The 5,854-nt window shown below is 28.7% G+C and overlaps 1 long non-coding RNA gene across 1 annotated transcript; it reads left to right on the forward strand.

Annotated features, from left to right (window-relative positions):
* Window positions 1-2,275: 2,275 nt before the first annotated feature.
* Window positions 2,276-2,943, forward strand: LOC128194310 (uncharacterized). Its single transcript, XR_008245683.1, has 2 exons — window positions 2,276-2,712; window positions 2,834-2,943. It is a non-coding gene; the product is annotated as an uncharacterized LOC128194310 (long non-coding RNA).
* Window positions 2,944-5,854: the final 2,911 nt, after the last annotated feature.

Below are 5,854 nucleotides of genomic sequence, written 5' to 3' on the forward strand. Positions count from 1 at the left end.
ATAATCAAACCCAGCCATATTCCACCAATCAACATAGAACATTGCGTCAGAAAGCTAAGGTATGAAATCATGGATTCAAAATACAATTCTCTGTTTAATTGTTAAATGTAAAACTAATGATTATTTTAAAAGATTAGGTGTTAAGAGGGTTAGAAAATATGCTAAAGTCCAGGAATCAGTGATTAAACACATAAGTATAAATGATAAAATTGAATGACATACAAGAACAAAAATTATAAACATTAAATTTTAAAGTTTTATATTAAAAATATATCGTAGTCTCTTATATTTCTAGTACATCCGATAAGATATTTAATGCAAAAATGTTCTATCTTGAAGTTTATATTTGCTTATTATCCCTGGATAATTAAACATAATGCATAGAATTGAATGATGCATGAAACCATAGGATGTGTGAGTAATTGAAGAGATGGAATTAATATTTAAAGTAAATGAGCGGCAAATTTTTATAATTGAGATTATTTATTTTGTAATTTATAAAAATGAGATTATTGATTTCTTTTTTCAGATTTAAGGTAAGTCATGAGTTTTGACGATTTTCTAATTGAAATCATTATCTTATAATTTCTTTGATAAAATTATGAAAATGTGAAATTATTATCACTTATGACAATTTTTTTTTTAAATTTGTTGAATAAAAGTTGTCGGACCAATGACTAATTCTAATTTGAATTAAAATTATCTGATTTTCGATTTTCGATTTATAGTGAACCAAAATAGTCATGATTCATGATGATTTTAATTATATCAATTTTTTCTTGAATAATTAAGTCATAATAACTTTAATTCAAAATGAAAATCGTTATGAATTTTGACAACTTTCATTCAAAAAATTTAGAAAAAAAATCACCCTAATTCATAACAACTTCACATTTTCATAATTTTATAATTTTATGAAAATATCGTTAAATTCATTACTATAATTCAGTCTTCCTATATCTATAAAAAAGAAGTCAACTATCTCAATTTTATAAATTACGAAATAAACTTTCCCATTTTTTAAATTTGTCTAAATGAGCACATGTAACCATGTGAGGCCTTCCCGTGAAAGACAAAATCTGAATACAAGAATAACATGAGTCATGAGCATGGCTCATTTTTCTACTTTCCGTGACCACGACGACCTTCGTAATCACCCATTGCTTTTTGGCTCAACATATACTTTCACCCATTATTTATATTCTAATTCTGTGTTGTAGTACTACACATATCTTTAATTAACAAAACCTAATAGCAAAAAAGATTACGTTCAACAATCACAGTTTCCATGCACACTCAACATAATAGTCAAACTTTCTTAGTTGGAATGCCATAGTAACAATTCCAGCTAGATTCCATGTAAAAAATAAACTAAATAGTGAACTGTATTAGGCCCTATATTTTCTGTCATTATTCTCGATTCAAATCATATTTTGCTTCATTCTTTTCTTCTTTATTTCTAATAATGAAATTTTCTAACTAAAAGCAACATTACTTTTCTCAGTTGTGAGTAGAAATAAATTATCCTATACTTCCCATTTTGTGATATATCCTTCGTTGGACATTGTTGCTCTTAACTATTATTAAATAATTACTACAACATGTTTCATTATTTTCCTTCCATTTTTCTTTCTCTTTTACTTTACTTTTGAAAAAATATATATAGACGTATATTGCATAAAAAGATTTTTCTTTTAATTTATTATTAGTATAAATATTCAACCAACTAATTTAAGATTTATTGGTTTTTTTTTATACTGAGAAATCGAACACAGGTCATTTGCAATAAGTCACGCACTATTCAACTAAATTCCCTTATAAAACAGGAATAGCCATCCAAACGAGCCAAAAAGCTCACGCACATGAATCCCCTATAAAACAACTATGCAAACATGTATTTATAAACGATTGTTCCAAGCAATAGATTCTCTCTTTATATATATAAAAGAAAATGCGATAACTATAAATTTTTTATTTAATTTTATACAAATTAATCGTGCACTCTCTTTTATTTTCTTTTCAAAGAAGATTTTCTCTAAATTTAATGTCCACATTCACCTATTTTTTTCATTCTTTCACAATTTTTCTCTCTTTCTTTGGGTGTTTTCTCTCTCGTCTTTTATTATATTGAACTTTTATCTTATGTTATTTATCTATCTCATTTTCTGTTTTGGATATTCTTTTTAGCGTATTAATGAGTTTATTAAGCAAATGTTTGAATAAATTAAAAAATACATTTTTCTTTAGAATTAACACTCACAAAACATAATAAAAATATACGAACAAAAGTAACACATGTATTGTACTTATATATGTGTGTATATATACTTATCTCCTGCTAACAGATCCATAGATTAGGAGCATTGAACAGAGGAAAGAAAAACATGATGAAGGGTCAGTGCATGCCCCGTTTGAAAAGCAACTCCTGCAAGAACAAAGCACCATCTCCAATGACCTTATTAGAGCGTTTCAGAGAAGCAGTGTTCCGCTTAATGATGCTATCTGCACTTTCAAAGGCCAACACCAACCACCGTGGCTCCGGCGACGGCGAACGCCAACACCGTCGCTGCAGCCCCCATGACCCTCAGCACAGTGAAGCCGTAGCAGATTGCATCGAGTTCATTAAGAAAAAGGCTGCCACCGACACCTGTTAATCAAAACCCTCACTGATAGTGTTTTATTGCTCTGTAGTTTCGACCACCGTCATGTCATGTAACAACATTAAAAATACTAGTTCCATTTTTTTTATTTTCTTTGTTCTTGCTCTTCTTTTTTCTTTGTAATTTGATATGATGGATTTGTAATATTTGGCTCCACTGATGTATGTACGCAGGGTGTGAGATGTGGACGGAGAATTCCGGATTTTTATGCGTTTGTGAAGTTGAATTAAGCAATGTGTAGATAACAATACATTTTGTTCATTAATTGTGTTTGTTTTGTTTTTTCCTATGTGTTTGGTTTTCGTTTGTGAAAGGTTGTTCGTAGGAAGTGGACAAAGTGGTAGATGCAGAATTAATGCTCATGCATGTTTTGAGTTAATGGGCCAACCATTTTCCGGTGTGTCCCCTTCGGCGATGGTGAATTAGAATTTTTTGCCGGTGTGTGATTTCGACCCCGTTGATTCAACAATATTGAAAGCACTACCAATCATTGTTATTCTCCTTTTTTTTTACTTGAATATTATAATCATTCTTGCTCTTCAGATGACGATTTTTTTTATCATGGATGTTCTTGTCTTTCATGCCAAAGAACCGGTAATAAAAAAAAATTATAAACAAACATGGCTTAGAAATCATGATGAGACTGAAACTCACATTAGAAATATATTATTATTGTTAAAACTTTGATTCTTTAACTATTGTAAGGTCATCAATAGCACCTGCAAGTAAGAATTTTCTTTATATATAATACATATTTTCTTTTCCAAAGGCCACCTTTTCATCAATGTATGGCTCTATATGTTAGTATTGTTTATATTAAATGTCTAATACTTCAATGCAACCAATCTTTACTTACTAACTTAAATTGTATTTTACTAAAAATCCCTTAATCCGTTCATTATTTTTTGAAAAAAAAAACACGCATCAATATTAGTTTTATATTTTTACTTTTAAAATGTTCTTCCACTCAATTGGTGAAAAATTAATTTCTCCAAATGCGTATATTATATTATACCGTATGATCGTCTAGTCAACCATGGATCGGGCGGTCAACCTTTACTTGAATCCAGGAAGATCAGATAATCATGTAAATGAACCAATCGTTCGTGAATTAGGACAATTAATCTTATAATGTTGACCGAGTTAGAGGTAAAGTGTGATTACTTACAATTGGGTCATAATTAGGCCAGTGTTAATTAAAAGTGCATTCTAAAACCTATAAATATAGGTTTGAGATAAGAAGGTACATAATTTATATTTATTATACTATTAATATTTGTACTAATTAAGCTGACTTTGATATCAGATTATTTTCTTCATATATCTTTCCAACAATTTTGACAAACAATAACACTATAGACTTCATGATAACTTTTGAACCCTAAACAACTTACTAACTTTAGACCGTTAATCCGAAAGCATATGGTAAAATGTTTTATATATACAATGTTAGAAGATTGTACTGGCAATCTTTTATTGTACTTTATTATAATGACAAATCAGTGCAATTAAAAGTTGAATACCTTTTCTTGGCATTTGAAAAAACACTTCTTAATTTCGGATTGTTTTAATGAATGGCTATTTTCTTCAGCAATTATGTACTTGAAAGACATTCTATTGTATTTGGGTCGTGGTTAATAAAAATGAAATGTATTAAGATGAAATAAGGAAAAGGAAAATTCTCTTGTTATATATGAGCAAATAATTGTTGTCTATAATATTGGTTACAATATAAGTTAATTTAATATTTATTATGATATGTCGGGCCAATGAGTGTAAAGCCCGTGTTGTGATGGTTTCTGCGAAATGAAGCCCATCAAGTTACTGTTGCTGATTTTATGGACATGGAATCCTTGGAAGGGACACAATAGGATAATGTGTCTATGTGTTGTTTTTGGTAGCTGGACAAAAATGTGTTCATTTTTATCATTTTTGATCCATGGTGGACAACGTGTTTTTGAAGTAGTAAGCAAGAAGTTTGAGAAACGGAGAAGCACCCACGTACGAGTAGGAGAAATGATAATAGTTTTCAGGAATTTAATTATAAACAGAAACAGACATTAAGGTTGTACTTATTTTCCCATTGTTTGGGGACATCAGAATCTGAGATTCTGTATCGTGGAGTAAACAGCCACCATCCAATGTGTATCCAACTTCCAAAAGTACAGTTCAAAATTTTTCTCAATATAAGTTTCGAATTCATTTGCAATATACTGGTAATAGTGTATTGTCGCATTCATTTCGATAATATATTATTAAAAGCAGAATAATTACTTTCTATTAGATTCATTTAACTTACATTATAAAAGTAAAATATAAAAAAGTGAATTTTTGTACTTTTTTTAAAAAATATATAACATAAATGTAAAAAATTTATGTGTTAAAATATTATTTCTGTTATTTTTTTTAGGAATTCTTTATGATAATATTTAATCTTCAAATTAAGCTTTGTGATTAGATCAATATAGTTTTAATCAATTTTAATCAAATATGTTCCATAGGTCATACTGTATTTATAAACTCTAATCTTTAAATTACTTTTGATATATGTTTTGTTTAAATTCAAAGTATAAAATGCGAATTGTTTAATGCGAATTAATTTCTCTATATGAGTAATTAACTACTCATATATTGGAGAACAATGTTAATGTATAAATAAGGATTTGTCAATATGAAAAAGAGAGTAATTAACTACTCATATATTGGAGAACAATGTTAATAATTTCGAGTTATTATTAAGTTAACAACGAAAAGAAAGTAGATATCCTTTAACCATATATATTGTTGACAAAGGAAGAACAAGAAATGAAAAAGAGAGTAATAAAACTCTATAATTACATTGGGAAAAAAACTATATTGCATGTTAATGCCATACCTTTTTAACATAATAAGATATATTGTATCATTATGTGCATGACAAAAAGATTAACATGGACAGAAACTTTATGTCACACAAAAGTTATTTTAGAGACAAACTTGACTGTTAATAAATGATGTTTCTTTTAGTAATTCTATTATGGAAGAGTCTAGCTTGCTCGTTTGTTCTTTGTATTAGCAGAACTGGGTTTATGGCTATACAGTGTACAGATGGATCTGACAGACAACTACATATATAGAAACTTTGACGGAAAGCAAGGTGTATGCGGAATCAGATAATCAATTCCAGATCCATAATGTATGAAGAAATATATTAA

This window comes from Vigna angularis, chromosome 10, assembly GCF_016808095.1.
Source record: "Vigna angularis cultivar LongXiaoDou No.4 chromosome 10, ASM1680809v1, whole genome shotgun sequence".
Classification (NCBI taxonomy): domain Eukaryota; kingdom Viridiplantae; phylum Streptophyta; class Magnoliopsida; order Fabales; family Fabaceae; genus Vigna; species Vigna angularis.